The sequence below is a fragment of the Glycine soja genome, chromosome 10, assembly GCF_004193775.1.
Source record: "Glycine soja cultivar W05 chromosome 10, ASM419377v2, whole genome shotgun sequence".
Classification (NCBI taxonomy): domain Eukaryota; kingdom Viridiplantae; phylum Streptophyta; class Magnoliopsida; order Fabales; family Fabaceae; genus Glycine; species Glycine soja.
The window spans coordinates 18,228,070-18,238,646 of record NC_041011.1 but is presented as its reverse complement, the minus strand read 5'-3'; positions in this window follow the sequence as shown (position 1 = coordinate 18,238,646).

Genomic DNA, 10,577 nt, shown 5'->3' with positions numbered 1-10,577 from the left:
ATAAAGAAATCATCATCATGACCAACAACACATAAATGGGTCATCAATAGGGATGACAATAGGTACGGTAGGAAGAGTATAATAGTAAACATCCTCATACTCACATTATAAGCAATACACGTAACCGCCCTCATACCCGTATTTGTAATCTGAGAGGAGTGGTTGATTTCAAAAAGATATGTTTTGCTCTAGGGACTTTTCCTTCATTAATGTATTATTTAATTTAATACAAAAATACAATTAATGTATACAATTTAATGATTAATAAATGATATATTTACATTATTCAATTCATATAATTAAATTCTAACAAATTTCACATTAAATAAGTAAATAAAAGAGTATGTAAAATAATTATAGTTATGAATTGAATATAGCTATCAATCTGAATGGATCTCATTCATAAGCTACAATTGTGATGGGGTGTACATCTACCGCTCAAGTATTTCATGAAGACAAATAGTGTCTAATGCAAACAATCTTATACACAATATATAAAGGATATATATTGAATTCAATCGTATCAATGATAGGTTCCCTTGACTATGGTTTCAAAATGTCAGGAGAAAAATCAAATAGTTAAATTAACATGAAGACAAGTATTGTCTAATAAATACAATCTTACATACAATATAGGGTATATATGAAGACAAATAGTGTCTAATGCAAACAATCTTATACACAATATATAAAGGATATATATTGAATTCAACCGTATCAGTCATAGGTTCCCTTGACTATCGTTTCACAATGTCAGGAGAAAAATCAAATAGTTAAATTAACATGAAGACAAATATTGTCTAATAAGTACAATCTTACATACAATATAGGGTATATATTGAATTGGTGTGTATCAATCACAAGTGTTGGATCAAGAGGCCTCGGAATAATTAAGAAGGGGGGGGGGGTTGAATTAATTACTAACGAACCTTTACTAATTAAAAATCTACCCTTCTTAGTGATGCAAGCTCCATTGGAGCTTGTAGGCCTAGGATCTTCTTCATCAATGGATTCCTTTGCTTCTTGGAAGATGAATGGCAGCGAAATGGAGAAAGGGAGAGAGAGAGGAGACGCCACTTCAAGGAGAAGATGAGTCTAGAAGAAGCTCACCACCATAGGAGGCCATGGATAAGAGCTTGGAGGAAGAAGGAGATGAATGAAGGGAGAGGGAGAGAAGAGCACGAAATTTTGTGCTCTAAATGAGCTTTGAAATCTGAAGTTTAATATTCAAATCATCAAAGTTGAAAAAAATGCACACACATGACCTCTATTTATAGCCTAAGTGTCACACAAAATTGGAGGGAAATTCAAATTTCACTTGAATTTGAAATTGAATTTGTGGAGCCAAACTTTGGAGCCAAAATTTCACTAATTATGATTAGTGAATTTTAGTTATGGTTCAGCCCACTAATCCAAGATCAATTCCAAGATTCTCCACTAAGTGTGCTTAGGTGTCATGAGGCATGAAAAGCATGAAGGACATGCACAAAGTGTGACTATATGATATGGCAATGGGGTGTAGTAAGCAAATGCTCACCTCCCCCTCTAAAATTTAATTGGATTGGGCTTCTACCAATTCAATTAAATTTATTTCCAACCACACACATCAAATATCCACTTAGTGCATGTGAAATTACAAAACTACCCCTAATACAAAAACTAGTCTAGGTGCCCTAAAATACAAGGGCTGAAAAATCCTATATTTCTAGGGTACCCTACCTACATTGTGGAGCCCTAAATACAAGGCCCAAAAATAATGAAACCTTAATCTAATATTTACAAAGATAAGTGGGCTCGTACTTAGCCCATGGGCCCGAAATCTACCCTAAGGCTCATAAGAACCCTAGGGCCTTCTCTTGCATATCTGGCCCAATCTACTTGGAGTTTTCTATCCAATGCCCTTGCGGGGTAGGATTGCATCATTCCCTCTCCCTTGAAAAGGATTTGACCTCAAATCCCGAGGTTCTTGAAACTCTGGGCTTTTTCCCTCAACACCTGTAAAAATAACAAAAACATATGTATTAGTGGTGTTTAGTATGTTGAAGTAAGGTAAGGTCTGAAAACTCATTTCCTGGGCATCTTCCCATGAAGGAACATGGTTCCTCACCAACTCAATGAGTGGTGCTACAAGTATAGAAAAATACGGGGCAAACCTTTTGTAAAAGTTTGTTAAGTCTTGGAAGCCCCAAATTTTTCTTACACTTGGTGGAGCGGGCCACTCAGGAATGACCTTTATTCTCTTAGGGTTCATGGGAACCCCTTGATCACAATTTAAAAAATTAAGAAAAGTAAAGCAATAGAACATACCTTTTTCTGTATTTTCATGTTGATTATTCCTACCAAAAAATATGACAAACCTAAGGTGTCCCATATGAGTGCCTAAGTTTGTATTGAAACTAAAAATAAGAACAAACCTACCTAACGAGTCCCTGTGTACACAAATCATGAAGATGTTGGGTGCACGAGTGATTTTACAAAAGAGTGTTGCACCACCCAAAGCATTCATCACACCACCTATTTTTGGGATTTGGTGCCTAATAATACCTATTTTGGGCACCAACAAAGCACAAGGATTTAATCTCTTGCGAACCAAACCCTCATCCAACAACTCCTTTACTTGAGGAATAAACTCAAGGAGAAAATGTGGAGGTTGTCTAAGAAGGGAAATTTCTTTAATATTTGTCTTTATTTCAAAATGTCTTTCCTTCTTAGCTAACCTCTTGGAGGAGACACTTACCTCCTTACACTCCTCCTTAACCATTAAAGGTTGTCCTTCTTCTTGGGGGTAGATCTCTTCACTAGATTCTTCCCCTTTTGCTTCTTCACTTTTACTAAAGGAAGGTGAAGTAGTAGCCTCATCTTGGCTACTATAAATGTCTTGGCCCCTCATAATCATGGTTTTCTTGGTGGGGCATTGAGAAGTAATGTGTCCTCTTCCAAGACATTTAAAGCACTTCATGGAGCTAGTCTTCTCTTGCATACTAGCCTTAAGGGGTTGCTTTTCTATTGTCTTCCCCTTATCATCTTTGGGCTTAGAAGGTCTCACCCCTAAGATTCCTTGACCTTGGTCTTTCTTTGGATAAGAGAGAGAGCCATAAGATTTTGAAGTAGACTTCCTTTTAAGTTGTTGCTCTACCCTTATTTCCCAATCTAAATTAGCCTCTACATTGTCCTTCCCATGGAAGTATGGGAGTTTAATGTTAACCTCTTGAGGCTTTCTTTCATTTTCTCTCCTATGGGAGTGAGGTCTAAGATGTGACCTATGCCTTCCTTCATAATAGTCACGAAGTTCTTCACTTAGGCTCTTGCAAGAGTTATGACTACTATAGGAGACATGTTTTTCTCTTTTCATTTCTTTCATTATTTTTCTTCTTTCTTCCTCTCTTATTTTCTCTCTTTCATCTTGACTTATTTCTTCCACTCTTTTTTTACCTTTTTCTTTTCTCTCTTGTTTTTCTTTCCACAACTTAAGGGATCTCAACTCATCTAATATCTTATACAAGGGGTCCTTAGGAGTAGAACCCTCACCATTAACACTAGATGAAGAATGAAGACTCATGTTGGTTCCTAAGTTATGGTTCTTTCTTGTTGGGGGTTTGAAAACAAAAGCTAAAAGAAACTATGGTTGAAACTAGCCAAAATAAACACTAAAAGAGGTGTGAAAGATAAGGTAAAAACTAATTGGTAAAAGGCAAGCTATCTAGGCGGTTTGACAATGGAGGGTAAAGGAAATAAGCTATGAAAATAAGCAAGAAATTAAAGTGCAAGAAATGCAAACTAGGCGGATCCTAAGAGTGTTTGGATGACCTCATTTAAGGATCCCAACAAAACACTCACTATCCTAAGGGGAAATTGCCTAAAATTATTACACACAAATGGAAGTAGGGTGACCTATTGGAGGCTCCCAACTTACTTCCAATGAAAGGCCTTTTTGTTACAAAATTTGAAAGCAAAACAAATTGCCAATTACAAAATTACAAAAAAAAAGTCCTCAATTGTGGTGGCTATTATATCTTTAGTATTTCACTCAATTTGGAGTGCTTCTTAGTCCAATAGCTCTTTAAGGTGGTTGGCCCCTTGCTTCTGGACTCAAATTCTTCAAGATATGGCACCAATCCTCCTTTCCAATTCCCTATATGGCAACTCACAAGCAAGGAAACAAAGAGACAAGCAATAACCAAAGACCAAAAAAAAATGAAATGAAAGCTAAACCAATAGAGTTTTAACAAGACAAATTTCCAAGGATTATTCAACAATTAAAGCAATGAAAAGCACAAAAAAGCAAGCTAGGACTCAAAGAGAAACCTAGAATGGCTCTAGAGTAGAGTAGAAAAACTAAAAAAAAAAGACTCAAGAAACCTCTAGTTTTGGCACTTGTTTTCACAATAATTTTCAATTGAAATTTCAGAACTAGGATTGGTATAAAATAGGCACCAATTATAGAACAAATTTGAGCCAAAACAACAAGCACACTTTCCTTTCACTTTTCTTTTTTTTTTTCCTGGACACTGATTTTTCTGCCAACTTGTAATATTTTTCTTATTTTTTCCTTTAATCCAAATCGCTTGGTTCTTTTTTTATAATTTTGTTCCAGATGTCTAGAAAATTCAGTAAAAGTTTCAGCTCAAAAACCGTAGTGACCGATTCCCAGTAATTTATACAAGTTCGTATGTTCAAGCTGCCAGCACCAGCGATTTCAACCTAGAAATCAAGAGTAGTGTTTATGTTGCTTAAGGCTTGGATAGTTACAATTTGTGTTTGCTTATGCTCAATTATCTTGAGTAACACAATTAAAGAGAGCTTAAGACTTATTTTGATTCACAAATCCAGCCACAACTCAGCACCACAACTCAACTTCATCATAGGCATCATGTAGGAAACTTAGAAAGCAAAAAAAAAAGTTCAAGAACAAGACTACCTCTAGGAATTGATTTAGAACATGTTATGAACTAAATAACGTGCATGAATTAGACTCAAAATTCAAAAGATAGGCTAAGAATGACAAGAATACATGAACAAATGTATCTAGAATTCAATCAACAAAATAAAATTCAACACAAACTTAGAACATAATGTGACAATTACTATGACTAAGCATGACTCTAAGACAACATGGATTAAGTGATTTACACTTAGATTTTTGTGTTTTTTTTTCTAATCAATATTTTTGAACAAAATTTAGATCTAAAGGTTCAGCACAAGAATATTATGAATGAAAATTGATAGAACCTAAAATCAATCACAGAAACAAGATTCAAGAGTAGATCTACAAAATTTGAACCATAGAAATGCAAGAACAATTGTAGATCTAAGATTTAATCGGTTTATTTTTTTTGAATCTACTCTAAACAGCACCAAACCACAAGACAATGGAGGATATACATGGAGAATAAGATGAAGAACAAGGAATTAAAGAGAATTCACCGAACAAAAAGATAGAGGAAGCAAAAGAACATCACCTAGATGAAGATGCTCTTGATACCACATGATGCAAGCTCCATTGGAGCTTGTAGGCCTAGGATCTTCTTCATCAATGGATTCCTTTGCTTCTTGGAAGATGAATGGCAGCGGAATGGAGAAAGGGAGAGAGAGAGGAGACGCCACTTCAAGGAGAAGATGAGTCTAGAAGAAGCTCACCACCATAGGAGGCCATGGATAAGAGCTTGGAGGAAGAAGGAGATGAATGAAGGGAGAGGGAGAGAAGAGCACGAAATTTTGTGCTCTAAATGAACTTTGATGATTTGAATATTAAACTTCAGATGCATCTCTGGCCCTAAGAGGGAGAGAAGAGCACGAAATTTTGTGCTCTAAGAGAGCTATGAACTTTGAAGTTTAATTTTCAAATGATCAAAGTTGAAAAAATGCACACACATGACCTCTATTTATAGCCTAAGTGTCACACAAAATTGGAGGGAAATTTGAATTTCAATTCAAATTTCACTTGAATTTGTGGAGCCAAACTTTGGAGCCAAAATTTCACTAATTATGATTAGTGAATTTTAGTTATGGTTCAGCCCACTAATCCAAGATCAATTCCAAGATTCTCCACTAAGTGTGCTTAGGTGTCATGAGACATGTAAAGCATGAAGGAAATGCACAAAGTGTGACTATATGATGTGGCAATGGGGTGTAGTAAGCAAATGCTCACCTCCCCCTCTAAAGTTTAATTGAATTGGGCATCTACCAATTCAATTAAATTTATTTCCAACCACATACATCAAATATTCACTTAGTGCATGTGAAATTACAAAACTACCCCTAATACAAAAACTAGTCTAGGTGCCCTAAAATACAAGGGCTGAAAAATCCTATATTTCTAGGGTACCCTATCTACATTATGGAGCCCTAAATAGAAGGCCCAAATATAATGAAACCTTAATCTAATATGTACAAAGATAAGCGGGCTCATACTTAGCCCATGGGCCTGAAATTTACCCTAAGGTTCATGAGAACCCTAAGGCCTTCTCATGCATCTTTGGCCCAATCTTCTTGGAGTCTTTTATCCGATGCCCTTGCGGGGTAGGATTGCATTAAATACTTGGGACACATTGTTTCAGGTGAAGGAGTCAAAGCAGTGCCGAAAAAGGTTGATGCAATTCTGCAATGGCCATTACCAAAGTCGATTAGAGCCTTTCAGGGGTTCTTAGGATTGGCTGGGTTTTACTGGCGATTCATCAAAGGTTACACTTCATTGGCCGCCCCATTAACACAACTCCCTTTCTATGGACACCTGAAGCCATGGCGGCCTTCGAACAATTAAAGACAGCCATCTCCACAGCTCCGGTACTTGCCCTACCCGATTTTAGCATTCCCTTCGTAGTGGAGACAAATGCTTCAGGTTCTGGCATGGAGGCAGTATTAACACAATCTGATCATTGAATTGCTTTCTTCAGTAAGCAATTTTGTCCAAAGTTGATGGGTGCTTCGACTTATGTGAGAGAGCTTGTCGCCACCATCGTTGTCATTAAGAAGTGGCGCCACTATCTGTTGGGCCACCACTTCTTCATCCTCATTGATCATAGAAGCTTGCGCGAATTGATGACTCAGGCGATTCAAACTCCAGAACAACATAGATACTTGGTGCGATTGTTGGGCTTTGATTATACCATCCAGTATCGAGCAGGAAGAAATAATGTCGTTGCAGATGCATTATCGCATGTTAATGAGGAAGAACCAGCTGAATTTTTTCTCATATCGATGCCTCAATTTGCCTTCCTAGATGATTTGTGAAAAGAGTTGGCAAGTTCAGCCGAATACCAAGAATTGCAAGACAATATCTAGAATGATCTTCCTGAAACATCACAATACACCATTGCAAAGAATCTCATCCTTTGCAAAGGTCGGATATGGCTGCCTTCCGATTGCTCCTTCATCAAGTTATTATTAGCAGAATTTCATCAAACACCAACAGGAGGTCATTTCGGAGTTCAGAAAACTCTCCAAAGACTTCAAGAGAATTTTATGTGGAAGTCTATTCGAGAAGACACAAGAGCATTTGTGGAAGGGTGCACGACTTGTCAGGCGACTAAATATGATAATCGGAAAACAGCAGGCTTGCTTTGCCCTTTACTAGTTCCAGCGAGACCTTGGGAAGACTTATCAATGGATTTTATCAAGGGGCTGCCAGCTTACAAAGGTCATACATGCATCATTGTAGTGGTAGATCGATTTTCAAAAGGTCTTCACTTAGGAATGCTGCCTACTAAGAATACTGCTCATTCAGTAGCCTTGTTGTTCATGGAAATGGTTGGTCGCCTCCATGGTATGCCTCGAAGCATTGTCTCCGATAGAGACCGACTCTTTATAAGCAACTTTTGGAGAGAGCTCTTCTCCCTCAGTGGCACCAAGTTGCGATTCAGTTCTTCCTATCATCCTCAAACCGACGGCCAAACAGAGGTGGCGAATCGCGTGATCGAGCAATACCTTCTAGATTTTGTTCACGAGAAGCCATCAACATGGGGAAGGTACTTGATGTGAGTTGAATGGTCTTACAATACATCCTATCATTCCGCCACAGGAATGACACCATTCGAAGTGACATTTGGAAGGAAACCACCTTCCATTCCTCAATACCTCACAGGGTTTTCTAAGCTGGAAGCCATTGATGACTTGCTGATCGAGGCCGTACCCGAATCAAATAAACATGAAAATGCAGTAACTAGGAAGTGATCCTAGGTTGTTTCCCAACGAGCAGTGACAAACCAAATGTTCATAATATACTTGCAGTAACAGTAACGATTGGGGGGGTTTGTTTGTTTTGTGATTAAGGAGCATAACAAGTAAACTGGAATACGAAACTACTAATATTAAAAACGGGTTGTTTCCTCTGATTCAGAAGCCATTCTCTTATCCTGGGTTATGGAGAATTCGTTCCTGACAGTCAACCACTTAATCCAACCCTATTTCAATTTACTAAGCGAAAATCAACTTAGGGTTTTCAATACGTGATTAGGCACCACATACACCAGTTAGCCCTTCGTCCATTAAGCATGAACACAAGTTAGGCTCAGAGGCAATTAATCGAACACGAAGCGTGCACTGATTAATATTCACGAATTTGGGATAACTGGTGAAGGGAAAACTTCCAGGAAACCACATTACAAGCGAAACCTCAAAGAGAGTTGGGCTTCGTCGTCAAAAGGAAACAACACCAGAAAATCTAGCCTTCCATGGATTCAAACAGAAAACACAAATGAAACATGAAGCAGAAACGTAAATGAGACAGAAACATAAATGAAACAGAAACGTAAATGAGAGTAGAAGAAGAAGTAAGAACGAAATTGTAATTAGAAACAGAAAACGTAAAATTGCATTATGTGAACAGTAGCATCAAAGCAGAAAACGTAAAACCCTAAAACAAAAGCTCTGAATAATGAATAGCATAACAGAATAGCCTTCCACGAATCCCAAGGCTGCTATTTAAAAAGAGTCACTCAAAGTCACTGGGCCCTATTACAATACTCTGGCCCAAAACGAAATAAACACTGAACAACATAAAATAAAATTGCGAAATTTCCTAATTAACTACGGTAAGCACTGCTTAATTTGCCCTCTTCAAGTCCATAACCAAAATCCGGATTAAGCCCAATGTTTCATTAATTCCTGAAATTAGATTAAAAACATCAAATTAGCTAAATGAGCCCAAATAATAAAGCTGCCTGATTAATTGACAATTAAGACCAATCAGTAATTAAAATGGTGCAAAAAGGGTTTAGAAAATAGAAGAAAATGATGGCACATCAAAACCCCCCATACTTAGCCTTTTGCACTCCTGGGCAAAATGAAACAAAGAACAAAATCCAAGGATATCAAAGGGAGACAAACAAAAACATTCACATATTTCTCAATGAACATCAAGGAATGAAAGGAATGGGTAACATCTAACATAAGGAGATCCAAAAAGTCAAGACATTCATGAAAATCATCCAAGCAACCCAATCATGGCAAAATAGTTAATCAGCTCAAGAATGAAAAGTGATAAAGCCTCACAAGATATACACTCTATCTCTCAAGTGTCTAGACTACTATTTACCCTCAAAGCACCCATGAAAGCAAACACCACATAAACTTGGCAAGATTCTAAAATTGACAATCAACCCATAAACACAAGCACATGAGGATCAAAAGGTCTTTTAAGGTTGTAATGGGGCCAAGGACAAGGTATGGAAAAATATGGAATAAGTGGCTAAATCCCAAAGGGATAGAGGAGCAATGGGGAATAAGTGCATATTAAGAAAAAAAATAAGAAAATAAAAAGAAATAAAGATAAAATTTAAACATAAAGAGTAGAACCAAGAGTTTCATCATTCTTGTGCCATTTAAGATCTTATTCACTCAACTTTATTGCTTTTCTTTTTCTTTTTTTTTTTTACTCTATAGCCTTTGAGAAACAACATTTCATTCAGCATGTCCAACATTTAACCAATATACAATGTACATCAAGTATGGCCCAAAATACATCATGAAGCATAGCCAACAAAACAAGTTATCCAATGAAACAAAACCCCCCCCCCCCCCCACACTTATTCCCAAAACAATTCCAAAGCTCCAAAATTCCTTAAGGATATGGTGATATCATGGTTTTTCATTTAAGGCTTGTAGTGAGCTTCAAAACAGGGAAAGGGAAACAAGGCTCAAAAGGGCTATCAAAGGAATTAATTCAAGGTAAGTCCGTTTGGCTAGAAGCTTATAAGAACAAAATTGCCTCAATCATTTCCAAATATGCATGTGAATTAGGAAGCATCAACAAGAATCAAGCCAAGGCTATTGTGCAAGCAATCAATGGGGCAAAACACACCAAATGATTATGATGATGGATGGCTCAAATTCTCACAAAGGTAAACTCATCACTTTCAAATTGAGCTTTCAAAACTATCATGACATGTAGAGGAGAATCAAGGATTTCAAGTCACAAAATGTCAAGAACTTTTATTTTCAAAACAATTACCCATTTCTTGAACATATCCTATAACTCAAAGAAAAACATGCAAAGTCGTACATGCACACAAAATTGACCCAAAATATTAAACTAAAAATCCGACGAAACTAACAACATTAACAAATTAACACAACTAACA